At 37.7% G+C, this 14518-nt stretch overlaps 1 pseudogene; it reads right to left on the minus strand.

Moving 5' to 3' along the window:
• Positions 1–7217: 7217 nt before the first annotated feature.
• On the minus strand, positions 7218–7879 carry LOC108212490 (uncharacterized; annotated as a pseudogene).
• Between the last annotated feature and the right edge of the window lie 6639 nt (positions 7880–14518).

Below are 14518 nucleotides of genomic sequence, written 5' to 3' on the forward strand. Positions count from 1 at the left end.
ACAGCAGCTAGCAGACATATTCACCAAACCACTATGTGAAGCAACCTTTACTAGGCTGGTGAATGAGCTAGGAATGATATCAGGAACTGAGTAAACATAATGGTCAGATCTTTCAAGTTTAAATTGTCAAATTACCATATGTATTGCTCACAAATTTGCCATGATATACTCTGATTGTTAAACTCTGATGACATTCTCTGATGATATACTCTGTTTGTTATACTCTGATTGTCATTCTCTGACGATATTCTCCGATGTTTGTAAACTCTGAATCTTGATAAATGATCTCATTTTATTTCTTTGAGACAAATAACCTGTGAAGATACTATGAAGCATGATCTGAATTAGTAATCATGAATCTCAGTTAAGTTCTTCAATCTTGATCTCAATTTTGTGCAACTGTATTACACAAGAAGCATGTTAATATCATTGAGACTCTTTTACTTCACATATCTTAATTATAAGTGAGACTGATTAATTTGAATTTTCTCTCATTAAATTAGAGATGCACAGTGGTTATAAACTCTGATGACTTTATATCTAAGCCAATACACCCCAGATGATAAGCATGGTACTCCTTTGAGATCTTAGATGTCTATATGACAGTGACTGGGAAGACCCAAACATTTGCTGGTATTAAGTAATTGCTAAGATTTTATAATCTATGGTGACCAGTCACAATCTCTGATTACTGGAGAAATACTGATGCAATATTATATATTTAAAGGTCGTGCCTCATTTGCACTGAGAAGCGTCCTTATATATAATAATAATAAATATATATATATATATAGGGGGTATTTAATTGCATAATTCTTCATCAGAGTATGTCACTTCTCTATGTCTTGAGAGTTTGAACAGATTATATTTGTCTTCCTTATTCTTAGGAAATTATGAAATTCTTTAGTCTCTGATTTAATATGTTAAATCACACACATTATTTCACAAGCACATTATTGAACTATGGATTTTATGACAAAATCTGATTTTTGATGAATTTTCTAAACATTATGTCTTATTCTGAGGTACTTAGAAATTTATTTTCTTTGTTTTAAATCTCAGAGTTTAAAATTCGAGGGATTTGATCTTGATTTTTTTTTTAAATCTTGTACATCTCAGGAGTTTAAATATTCAGAGAATGTGAAGAGAGTGTTCCAAACGGCTGTATTGTTAGTGGGCTTACATGTAAAACTTTTTAATAGGAGAACGTGTAATCAGCATTTATAACTGCACAAGTTTTACTGCGCTCATGATTACTATTTTCTTTTCTCCAAGCCACTAACACTCATCTACCAGTTAAAATCTGACAGGTGTACAGCTGAACAAAAGTCCAAGCGTGTACAGCTAAACAAAATCTGAAGAGTTTATCAAATCAGATTTTATTGCTTGTTATTCACTTATACACTTCATCTTTACACACACTCTCTCAACAAACTCTTAAGCTTTTCTCTCTGCAACTCAAATCTTCTCTTACACACTTTCTCAAACACCTTTCTTCCTTTACAAACTCTGTTCTAATGGTGACTTCAGCATTTACTCATGCAGGTGTGGAATTTGTTCCCAACAACCACGCTGCCATTCTTAACACAGCAGATGCTCCAAGGGATTATCATCCAATCCAGCAATTCCTGGCACAGAGTGCCCTGGCTACTGCTCTTACCGCTCCTGCCAGACTCTCTGGAAGCCAAATCATCACTTTTTGGAGGACAGGGCAATATGATAATGGTGGTGCAGATGGATCACCATCTATTGTGTTCGAATATGAAGGGGAGGAGTATGCTGTTACTCCAGCCACAGTTCGTCAAGCATTCAACATGCCAGAGAATGCAGCTTACATCACAAATGGAGATACCAATCTCAGGGGCATGATGAATGCTCTGGGCTACAGTGAATCGCTTGATAAATTGGGACAATTAAAGCGTCCAGGACTAAGAAGGGAATGGAGCTTCTTCTTTGACTGTATCACGAGGGCTTTCCAGAAGAAAAGCACCAACTGGGATGCTATACCCATGGATATGCTACAAATTGGGTATTCTCTGATCTACTCTACTAATTTTGATTTTGGTAGATTAGTTCTTAGAAATATTGGTGAAAGAATGCATGAAAATAGACAAATCATATATTTCTCAAGATTTTGTCAATTACTGTTTAATGCCACTATTGGTGAGGTGGATTTTGCTGTTGATGATGAGATCAAGCCCTTTAGGCTCCATAAAAGGGTGTTCAAGGACCTCATCTCAAAAGATGAGAAGTATCCAATCCAGAGGCCTCTCCTAATTCCAGCTCCAGTTAGAGCTAGGATGGATTTGCCCCCAGTCCAACAACAACAACCCCAACAACAACAACCTCAACCTTCCAGACCTCCCACAGCAAGCAGATCTTCTGCATCCAAGTCAACAAGGGCTACAAAGTCTGATGCAGCCCCTTCCACTGTGAAGACCAGAACCTCTGTTGCTACACAAGTTCTGAAGACAAAGTCTGATGTGCCAACAAACTCTGATACAGTTCCTACTGTAAACTCTGATACAGTCTCTAAGACTTTAAACGCTGAAGCTGCTTCTCCACCAAAGCAGAAAAGAAGGAGACTTGTTGCAGCTTATGACTATGATGATCTGGAACCCTCTCATGCAACAAACTCTGAACCTCCTCAGGCTAGCCCTAAGTCAAGAAAAGTTAGATTTAAAGCAAGGGCAAACAAGCCTAAGAAGGCAAAGGTACCCATTACTGAGATCACTGATTTCACTATTGAGGAAGAGCAAGCACCATCTACTACACTTCCTGATTCTTCTCAAGCTCTGATGGTGCATCCTCTTCAAGCTGTTCCACTCTCTACTGCTACAGCATCTTCTACTTCATCTGAAGTAGATGAGGAAATAATCTGCAAGGAACCAGTTACAACTGAAGCTGTGACAACATTGTCTGATCCTCACACTCCAATCTCTGATCATGGACCCTCCACTCCAATTCCTCAATCTCCATTGAAATTTCCTGAGGGTGCCATAATTCATGATACAGCTCCAGAAAATTACAAGTCAGATGCTGTAATTGCAGACTCTGACAAGGTAGTATTGGAAGCATTGCAGTCACTTGCTAAGGCTGGTGAAGAGCCCAGCAAATCAAAATCTGCAGATCAAGAGAATGTTGTTCCAGATCCTGTTGAAGATGATGTTGATCCTGCATCTGATGATGATGAGGATGATGAAAATGAAGATGATGAAAATGAAGATGAAGTCCCCATGTCTCTTCAACAACAGAAGTGGGAGTCTACCAGTCAATACAATGCCAGACTGCAGACTCTGAAGACAAACTCTGAGCCTCTTCCCAGGGATCTTCAGGTTGATCCACCTAATGAAGTATGGGATAAACTCTGGCTGAGTCACCAGCATTCTCTGGAGCCAGTAAAGGCTGAAGAATTTCTATCCTTGGCAGAGAATAAAATTACAAACTCTGATGTCATGTCAAGCCTCAAAGCCACAGTTCTATATCTGAAGACATTTCATACTGCTCATGCTCAGACATCTAAGTCAGTAGATGGTCTTAGAACAGAGGTAGCTAACTTGTCTGAAACTCAGAATATGGACAAGAAAAGGCATTTACTACCTCTGAAGGAAGACATGAAGAAGCTGGTGTCTGCAAATCAATCTCTGGAACTGAGGATGTCAAACATTGAGTCCACTCAAGAGACAATGTCTAAACAGCTTGAAGCCATCCAATCTTCACTTTCTCTGATAACCTCAGTACTGATTCCTGATGAGGATGATGTCAAAAAGGGGGAGAGAGTAGCAAAAGTCAAATGCAAGTCTACTTCTCAAACTCTGAAAAGAAAGAAAAATGATGATGATGATGATGTGGATGACTTCACAAAGAAGAAGAGATTTCAAGCTGCAAGTGGTGGAAGAGTTTCAAACTCTGACAGTGCAAAACAGTCTAAGCAAAGCTCAAAGTCTGCTCCAGCTCCAACACACAATGTCACATCTGGATCAAAGCAAAGACCAGTGGCTGGATCAGATAAACCAATGACTGATGAAGAATATGCTAGACTGATATTTGAACAAGAAAATCCAGAAGCTAAATTGGATTTGGAGTTGATTGCTGCAGAGGAAGCTGAACTGAAGAAAGAATATGTTGAAGCTATAAACTCAGGACAAATTCAGAAACCTGCAAAATCAACTGCCAGACCAAAGGAAAAAGGAATAATGATCAAGGAAACTACTATTGCTGATCAGAGTTTACCAATCAAAAAGGTATACTCTGAAGATGAATATACAAGCAAAGGCAAAAGCATAGTAGATGAGGCCTTGAGAAAGGCTGGATTCAGAAGAAGCCTACAACCTCTGACAAAGATCAAGTTGTAAAAGGAAAGAAATCAGAAGCTGCAATCTCTGACAAAGCTCATATTGCAGAATCACAAGAAGAATAATTAACCTCTGACACAGCTCAAGTTAATGAGGAATCAAAGAAAGATACAACCTCTGACAAGGCTCAAGTTGTGTTTAAACCAACTATCACTCCTTTATCAGGATTTGTAAAGCCTAGTTTGATGACTGAGATAAAATTTGACAAGGGTTCAATTCAACCAATCTCTCATCAAAAAGCAGGAAGAAATAAAGGAGGGTTAGGATCAAAATATGAAGTATTTGAGCAGAGCATAGCATCAATGCCTAATGATCCCTCATCCCTCTGTGCACCAAAGACTGGAGCTTTGCAAGAAAGAATGGACAAGCTTGATTCAGTTCAACTGGTGAAGAATGACAGAGGTGATAATGTTCTCATATACTTTATGTCTGATGGAACAGTGTTTAGAGTTATTGAAGCTGATCTTTATGCTAAACATTGGGAAGAGTTGAGATATGTTCAGTACATATTTCAAGTGAAGAACAAATCATGTCAGCACATCTCAAATCTGATCAAGGATCAAATCAAGAGAAAGATGGGTATAACAGGAAACAAGAATGCTGGACCTTTTATTCCTAAGTACTTCAATGATCAAGGTCAGCTAGTTGAGATGAAGAAGAATTCAGCAAAAATAGAAACAGTAGCTGGAATCAGTGCTCTTACATTCAATGAAGAGTCTGATAAAGCTTACTACATCAGGCTGGATAAAGACATGAGAAGAAACAAGATCTATGATCTTAGAGCTGCAATCTATCAAACTGGAGTTTCAGATCCAGAACTAAGAGAGATCAAGAGACAGATGATCACAGCACTTGCAGAAGCTGAAAGAGAACTCCTCAAGGAATATTTAAAGACAGCTCATGGTGTCTATGAAGCTAAGGAGTAAAGTATCTGTAAGTTTAAAAAGTTTTCTGTTATGGTTATATAGCTAAACTCTGTTGCATTTGACTTATTTGTTTTGACATCATCAATTATCTGTTAACTTGCACATAACATATTTATGCACAAGTTGGGGGAGATTGTTAGATATAATTGATGATTACTAATGTTCTTAAAGTTTGTTTTAGAACAGGAGTGATCAGAGTTTAAGCTGGAAGCTGATCAGAGTTTAATAAAGTCTAATCAGAGTTTACATAGTCAAGACTCGTCAGAGTTTACACGTGGAAAGAGCTCAGAAGCGGATATACTTCAAGGAAGGATAGAAGCGGAGGAGTGATTTGCTGACTATGGAAACCAAACAGAAAACAGTAGCAATCTTTGATTGATAGAATACATAGCTGATTTATAGGATATCAAATCAGAGATTGATTTTGTAACTGTGTATATATAGACACAGATTAGGGTTACTCTATACGAGTTGAGTTATCGAGTATATTTTACAGAATCCTAGCAGCTCTTAGTGATAATATATAAATCACTGAGAGAGTTTTTGTAATCGATTAAGCTTTGTGAATAAGAGTTTACTGCTTTCAATCTCTTATATTGTCATTCTGTGTGATTGATTGTGTTCATTATATAAACTAATATAGTAAGTTTATAGGACCTAACAATAGCAGTGAATTTTTTTATAATTATTTGGAACAACAAGGGTGTTTAAGAAAATTTGCACACTTTAATACACACCCGTTATAGAGACACTAAATACACATAACTATTTTACACACACCAAAATATAGACACGGCTCTGCCATTGTTGCAGTACTCATCCCAAGGTAAACCCTCCAACAACCAGCGTGCTTCGACGATTAATCACCTACGCTTATACTTTTCGACGAGTCATAGTGAGGTAATAATCATTGACACTTATACTCTTTTGAGGATTAACGAGCTAAACAAGGGTTTTTGTTTAAAAATCTGATTTGACACTATCTTTTGATTGAAACTGAGTGTTATATCTTGTCATTACTAGGTTTCAAGTGATTTTAGCTTTTACCTAAAGTTCTAATGGAGAATACACCCGAAGGTATGGTATTTATTTGTTGTAATTTACTGATTTGGTGATTAAGTTTGTTCAATTATGTGTTAGTCAATTAAGATTCCAACAATTAAATCCGAATTGATTTTATTGTTTGTTTACTGTTTTGAATTGATTTTATTCTTTATTTAAAGATTTTTTGGTATGTGTGATATTAAGGTGATTTTATTCTTTATGTAGAGATTTTTTTGTATGTGTGATATTGTGTTGATTTTATATTACATAACAGTATGTTTAAGTGATTTTATTCTATGTGTTGATTTTCTCTTATGTGTGTGATATTATGGTGATTTTATAAGTATACGGAGTTTAAAGGTTTCAAGAATATCACACTAGACAACCAAAGACGATCTTCTATGTTCTCTGGCGAGAGCCTGGGAGCAAGGAGCGTATCGTCAATGGACCGGCCATGGGGTGATTCCTTTGTATCCATATTAACTAAAGATACTAGTAGACCTGTTACTGATCTGTATGATTATCCTGACCACCAGCGGAATTATTCACCGAGACAACTCTAGGAGGACAGTAATTCTGCTATGGTGTAGGATTTTGTGGTGGCCTAAAGTTCCCTGCATTATCTTAAGTAGGTCCTCTATCATCAAAGGCCTGCTCTCTGTTGTATTTTCTATCTCGTCATACTCTGGACATCCATGTCTACAAATATAATTAAGAACAATGATCAAGGGATTACACCAGTCAACTGATAATTAGGAACCAATAATAACTTATTTTAAAAATGTTTAGCTTTATACAAGCTTAAAACTTATTTATCAGTGATTATGTAAGCATGTAAATATTACATCCCCATGAAGTATTCATTTAATGTAACCACTCATGTGAAAGCTTTCTAAGGCTGATACTTGGCCTTGTACTCACTCCACAGATGATCAACTGTTTTGCCTATGAGCTGAACAAAGAATTCGGCATTATAACCATCTTTCATCTTTTCGTTGAGCTCAGCCACAAAACCATTGCAGAGACTATTACAATAGTCCAAGAAGTGAGCAGTCACATCGTAGCCCTTATCCCACTTGTCACCTTCCCCTGGATGCACCCAATGGCTTGGTGCATATCCAACCTTAAGCCTCACATAATCAAGAATCCTTTCAATCAATCCCCAGGGAGCTCCATTGCTCAATTGCCACACGTGTGTCATTTCATGATAAAGTACTCTTGTAAAATCACCCTTCACATCACCAATGTAATCATGTATGCATTTTGCACTTCATGAATTTCGTCATTGCTAGTGTAGGCAACTCCATCCATATCGTCGATAAATAAAGTCACTTGCTCAATATTCTTCCTGTCGGTCTCAGTGTTCAGCTAGAAGAGCCTCCATATGAAGTCGGTAGAGACCAACATGGTTTGTCTGCTGTAATCTGATCTGATTTCGTTAGTGAATTTCTGACCACCCGTGGTCGATTCAGCCATGTTGGTGACACTGTATGTAACTACATTGGTTCCATGCACAGCTACAAAAACCAACAAGGATAATGGACGGAGGAGCATTAATTAAGCCATTGTTGAAATAAGCTTTTATTTTCTTGTTGTGGGATGTGAATAAAGTAAATCTGCACCCCCTTTATATACACACGAAGATGGGCTGGGACAAACAAGAAAGATGAACCAAGTAAACTTCTACTGATCTTTCGGGTGGGAATATGAAGTGTTCAGCCAAAAAAGTCCTTGGCTTCGTATGTTTCAAATTGTGAAATACTCCCTCCGTTTCAATTTACATGTCCACTTTTATGAAATTTTTTTGTTTCAAATTACTTGTAACTTCAACTTTCAATGCAAAATCATATTTCCAAAGTCAATTTTTTATAAATGGTATTGTCATCTCCAAGTTAGTGAGTGATGATTCAGCCGATTGTGTGACACAAACAACACATTTATTTGCATTCATCTATTTTCCTCATAATTTGATTGCTCTTATATTTATTATGTACTGTAGATGCAGATAATTGCTTGTGTATTGATTATGCAGTGATCTTATTAATCATATGACAACATGTTTTAAATAGAGATATTGTGTTGTAATTTTTGTTGGAATTTAATTTTATTTTGCTTTTTAATTACAGGGACTCAGAGACGGCATAGCACGCGTACTATTCTCCAAAAGCTAAAAAGAAATATAAGCACCGATCCCATAAATATTGATTTGGAAAGCAATGATAAGGGGACTAATGAGAATGTCATTGAGAGAAATACTAGTGATAATAAGGAGGTGATCATTGAACAAGAGAAGAAAGGCTTGACAGGAGGTATTTAAATTCTATATTTATGGTGCATTAAGTATTGAGTATTGTTGTTACTTCTGAGCATTTTTTTAATAATTAATTTATGATGTAGTGATAAATGTTGCTGAAACTAACTCTGACGATGATTTTGAAACTCGACCTCCAAAATCATTAAAAATAGTTGTAGAAAAGAGATTGGCTAAAAAAAATTGATGAACGGCAAAAAAAAAAGAAGCAAAAACATATAAATAATAAAGGTAAAAAAAGGTAGCCAGAAACAGAAAATAGAGCAGAGGGACAAGATCATAGACAAGGTACAATTATTGTACACTATAAGCCTGTTAGGAATCAATAATTTTGATGATAACATAAACACTCTGTAACATGTTTTATTTAGAATCTTTATCAAAATTTCAGTTGTAATTGTTATATTTCTTGTCCTTGAGAATTATCAACGGATGGATAGAATAGGGTGGATAATTATAAATATCCAATGCCATGTAATTCTATCTAAGTGAAGGATATTCAACTGATGAGATGTAACTATTCAACTGATGAAGACTGGATCGTGTTTCAACTGATGAAAACCAAGCATTCAACTGAAGACAAAGTGTTCAACTGATGATGCTAAGGAATTCAACTGATGAGACTGGAACAGCTTTCAACTGATGAAGTCTGTAATTCGTTCAACTGATGAAGGTACTTTCAACTGATGAAGCAAAGATCAGTTGAAAGTGACTAGAGCTTAAGTCTGACAAATCACATGGATCGAATTACACTAAAATAGACATGGAAGCCTGATTAGGACAATAAAGAAGAACCAGAAACATTCTTATCTCATGCAATGCAATCTGGATCAAATCAAGATGATGGTCAAAGATGAAGACAACACAGAAAGCATGCATAAGACAAAGATGTGCAACATTGTTTAGATTAGAGTGCAATTTGTATTCTAGTTAAAAAGCTTTGTAAAACTTGGAGTATATAACCAAGTTAGTAGCATCAGTTGAATGTGTTCGAAAACTTGAGAGAAAATCTGAGAGTTAGAAACTATTCAAGTGATGAACCTGCAGCTGTATTTTTAATTTCTCAAAATTAATTTAGTTATAACTCTGGATAAATTGTGTAATATTTCAACTGATGAGATAGTGAAATTTTCTCATACTAAAGTATCGCTTCAACGGATGATCTCCAAACTCACCCATTGAAACAATACTCTATTGCCTTGTTTTTAGTTCAACTGATGACAGCAGTTGAAAATACTTTCAACTGATCATCATCAGTTGAATAAGAAGTTGAACAAGACGCCTATCTTCTCCATCGAAACAATTACATGATCTGAGCCGTTGAAATTACTTTTCTCTCTCCTCTACTTTATACATACAATCGTGTGTGTAATTTTTACGGAGTTAAATGAAAGTTATTTCTTCTCAACGGTAATTTCTCAGCCAATCACAGCAATTTTTTGAGATAGTATATAAGTATTTTCAGTTTATTTTTCATTTCTTTTCATCTCACTCTTTCGAATTCACAAACCCCCTTCTCTCTTTGTGCAAAAACAAGTTCTTATTTTCTCCAAGCTTTTTCTGCAACTACAATGGCGCCAATGAAGAAGTACACATCTCCAACCAATTTCATCTATGAGAAGAACAACTTTGCGTCTTTTGTGGACAAAAAGGCTGTGGAAGAGGAGGAGTTCCACAGAATAATGGATTTCATCCAAGCCAGCCAGTTGTCTCATGCCATGCTTTCCACTCCAACAATCTACCATGATGTGGTAGAGGAAATCTGGACAACTGTTGAGTTTAATAGTGAGGATGATACTATCTCTTTCACTCTTAAGAATAATGTTCATATTATTAACTGTGATGTCATGAATGCATGTTTTAAGATTCCGAAAATACTGTTACAACATTGCCTTCTGACAATCAACTAGGTAATATGCTGTATGCCATGCACTATGTTTTGCCTACTGATGCTCTAGGTAAAATAAGAAGGAGAGGACTTAGGAGAGAGTGGAGTTATTTATGTGATGCCTTTGTAAAATCTTTTTCTGGTAAAATTAGTAATTTTAATGCTATCACTTCTCAGATTTTGCAGATGCTTTACATGTTTTTGACCAATGAATATTATAATTTTGGTACTTTGATGATCCATGAAATTGGGGAGAAGTTAGGTGATAGGGCTGATAGGCCTAAGAATATATATTATGTTAGATTTTTAATGATGCTAGCTAATCATGTTGATGATAAGCTAGTTATCACTAACAAGGAAGCCAAGCTTCCAAGTTTTGTGCAGGAAAAGAGGGTGTTTAAGGACCTCTTAAGGATGAATTTATACCCCTCATTAGAGGTGGTCTATCTTCCAATCATGGAAGCTGGTAAGGAAAAAGAGGTATCCGGCTTCCCTACTACTCCTTCTCAACCTTCTCCTTCTTTGCTTTTGGCCATCAGGGCTGTTGAGGAGGCCCATCAACAGTCCACCCAAGTGGCAAAACCTTCTAAATCTAAATCTACAAAGCCAACCTCAGATGCCTCCCAAAAGGCATCTGTTGTAAAAACAAAGAAGCACAAACCTGAGGGGAGTGTGACTGGTGGCAGTGAGGGGGAGGGACAGGGTGAACATCAAAGAAACCCTGAGGATAAGGCTGGAGAGGTGAGTGATAACCAGCCTAGCCACTCTGCAGTCTCCCAAAAGACTGTAGAGGTTAATAAGGATTCAAACACATCCCTAGCAGCATCCTCCCAAAAGGATGTTGTTATTGAAAATAGTCCCCATCCAGGGACACAGCAAAAGAGGGGGAGGGACACTCAATCCCCAGTAAAAGCCTATGGGAGAAAGAAGTTAATGGGTGATAAATCTAAGCACTCTGCACACACCTCAATTTCTCAAAGTCAGATTGATGTGGCTCCAGTAAATGTGGAGTCACAGCCCCCTTCTACTTCTCAACCCATTTATTATATCTATGATCTTACTATTTTTACACCTCAAACACTTTCCCCTACCTCTTCTGTGGATGTGGAGTTAATTCACACCACAATTGTAAATTCTCCATCTTTAGACTTCATGGAGAAGCCCCTTTCTGAGATTGATCATCATAAAATTGATGATTTGTTGGATCTTTCCCATACCATTTCTTCTACTGTGACAATGTGCTCTGTGGACTTACACTCAAAATCAATCACCACAGACTCAATTGTCACAACCTTTTTGCCTATGTCTTCTTTATCTTCAACTGATCTCTCTCATTAGTTGAATAGTGTTTGTCCTTCAACTGATGCGCTTAGCAGCCTTCATCAGTTGAAAGCCTCATTTATGCATGTTTCAACTGATGTCTCTCATCAGTTGACAACTACTGGTACTTCAACTAATTCGCCATCTTCTACAGTAGTTGATCACATCATAGCACAAACACTACTAGGATTGAGTGAGGTGAGCACTGGAGAGGAGAGGCAGCCTTGGGTGCTGGCAAAAGGAGAGGGTGTGGAGAGTCTAGCTATTTCTTCCAGCCAGGAAAAAGGAGAGGCATTGAGTGGCCCTTTCAAAAGGGTAAGTGAGGGAGATGTGAGTTGTGTGGTGAGCCAAGGGGAGCCCTTGATGCAAGAACAGAGAGAAAATGAGAGAAATGCAGGTGTCAATGAAGGATCAAGTGAGCAAGATTATCAAGCAGAATATAGAGCCATTTTGGACAGTGTGCCTCTTGATCCTGAGACTTTTACTCATGGAATGCCTTCTATTGAAGCTTTTGCAAGATTGGATAATCAAGCAGCTCAGAGGAGTCTAAATCTCATTCACACCACCTCATCTATGCTCAGAGCAAAGGAGGCACTTGCAGCTCTGCCTGCCAATGCTGGTGATGACTTTCAATATGCAAATGAGAGTGATGAGGACCTCAATGAAGCTCTTGAAGATTCACTTAATGAAGAGTCTGCAGAGCCATCCATTTCTCTTCCTTCTTGGCTCTCTATTCAATCAGCCAATGCTACTGTAGTCAGCATGGAACTACACAGACAAGCCTCCAACATAGTCAACTCTCAAACTGGCAGCTCTTCTTCCTCTCAAGTTTCTGCAACTTTGGCCAGCCAAGCCTTGGAAAATCTTAAGCTTCACAAGTTTCAATCTTTGCATTTCCAAGGTGAAATTGAGCACTTAAACTCCACCATTCTTGCAGTCAAGAAAGATCTTACTGCCAAAATTGATGAAAAACTTCCTAGCAAAGTTATTTCTGCCATGTCTGATTCTGAGAAGAGACATGCTAAGCTGGAAAGTAAGTTGGATACTCTGGAGGATAGAGTCAATGTTCAGGATGCAAGGATGCATGAGATGCTGCAACACCAAAGAATTCAAACTGATCTTCTACAGCATCTTCTCATGGCATCAGGAATCAATATCCCCAGACCACCTGCACTTGATGAAAACAAAAAGGGCGAGAAAGCACCCTTACCATCACCTACAGAGTTGGTAGCAAGAATTCCACCTCCCTATTTCACTGCAAATGAGCTCAAAGCAAGGAGCAAAAATGATTCAATAAGGGAGAGGTTAGACCAGTTGTTGGCAAAACAGTCCTCAAAGTCTACATCTACAACCACAACAGTCCCAACCTCCTTTCCAACCACAACAACAATCCTCAGGGTAATCACACCTGAGATTGTTATTCCTTTAAAGAAAGAGAAGGGTGAGCCATCCAGCCTGAATGATTTCAAGGCCATCCTATCTCCAAACAATTGTGGTTATTTAAGGCCTGGCAAAGATTCAAGCTCAAACTACTTTCCTCTAGCCAGGCCTGATAAGAATGAATACAAGCTTCTGGGCCAAGAAATTAAAAACTACAAGGATAGTGATGAGGCTCTAAAAGCTCACTTTGTTATTATCTACAAAGAAGGCTAGAAGCTGTTTATAGGAACTGGCCACCCATATTATTCTTTTGCAAAAGCTGAGGAGGTGGCCAGAGAATGTGAAAGAAAGGAATTTGAGTCTCAACTCTCTGAAAATCAAGAAATAGAAGTTGATGAAAGGTATGCAATTGAGCTGGAAGAGGAGTTGTTAGGTCCAATCAGACGTAGAAGGGGGGGGTTGAATACGTCGTACCAATTTCTTTGATTTAATTTAATTGCGGATAATCTGTTTCAGTCCATGTTAAATCAATCGTAAATAAATAACTCCAGCAAGTCGGGGAATATTCTTTGTATTAGAAATAATCCTCGGGTGCTACAAATTCCAACACAAGTGTCGGCTGCAGAGACTACAATCACTCTATTACAAACTCTCGATAAATACGATCTTCTAATTTAACTCTCGAGAACGTGTATAGTGTGTGCACTTACAAAGTGTGTAGTTGTTTCCAAATGAAAACACTAAGCTCTATTTATAGGCTTTCCAACAACTAACCATGGTTAACGAGTTCGTCCTGGACGACTTGAGTTCGTCCTGGACGGATTTGATTCACCAAAATAATTCTAACTCCATAATATCATGAAGTGGCGCCAGTTATGTATACACATATATATATATCACAAAGTTGCGCCTTGAATATATATACATGTGTATAAAGTCAAACCTTGCGCTTTAGAATCAGTCAAACATTGCGCCTCATTGTTCCACTGTGATGACTTAGCCAAAAACATGTAGACTTGCGCTTTGAGAGAACAGATGAGAGTTGTGGCGCCAACTTTGACCTTAAGTCAAAGTTTGCGCCATTGACCCTTCCTTGGTGGTCAAACGTTGCGCTGTTGAGACCCTGTATGGCATATGACTTAGAAAATCTTTGGAGCACTCAAACTTGCGCTTGATCCTTCACAGTATGTGAGGCGCCAACTTTGACCAAAGGTCAAAGGTTGCGCTTATGGAAGGATATAGTGTATGTGAGTATTTGCCTTGGGCAAATTCACTTTAATTAGTGAACTTGCGC

The sequence above is a fragment of the Daucus carota genome, chromosome 3, assembly GCF_001625215.2.
Source record: "Daucus carota subsp. sativus chromosome 3, DH1 v3.0, whole genome shotgun sequence".
Classification (NCBI taxonomy): domain Eukaryota; kingdom Viridiplantae; phylum Streptophyta; class Magnoliopsida; order Apiales; family Apiaceae; genus Daucus; species Daucus carota.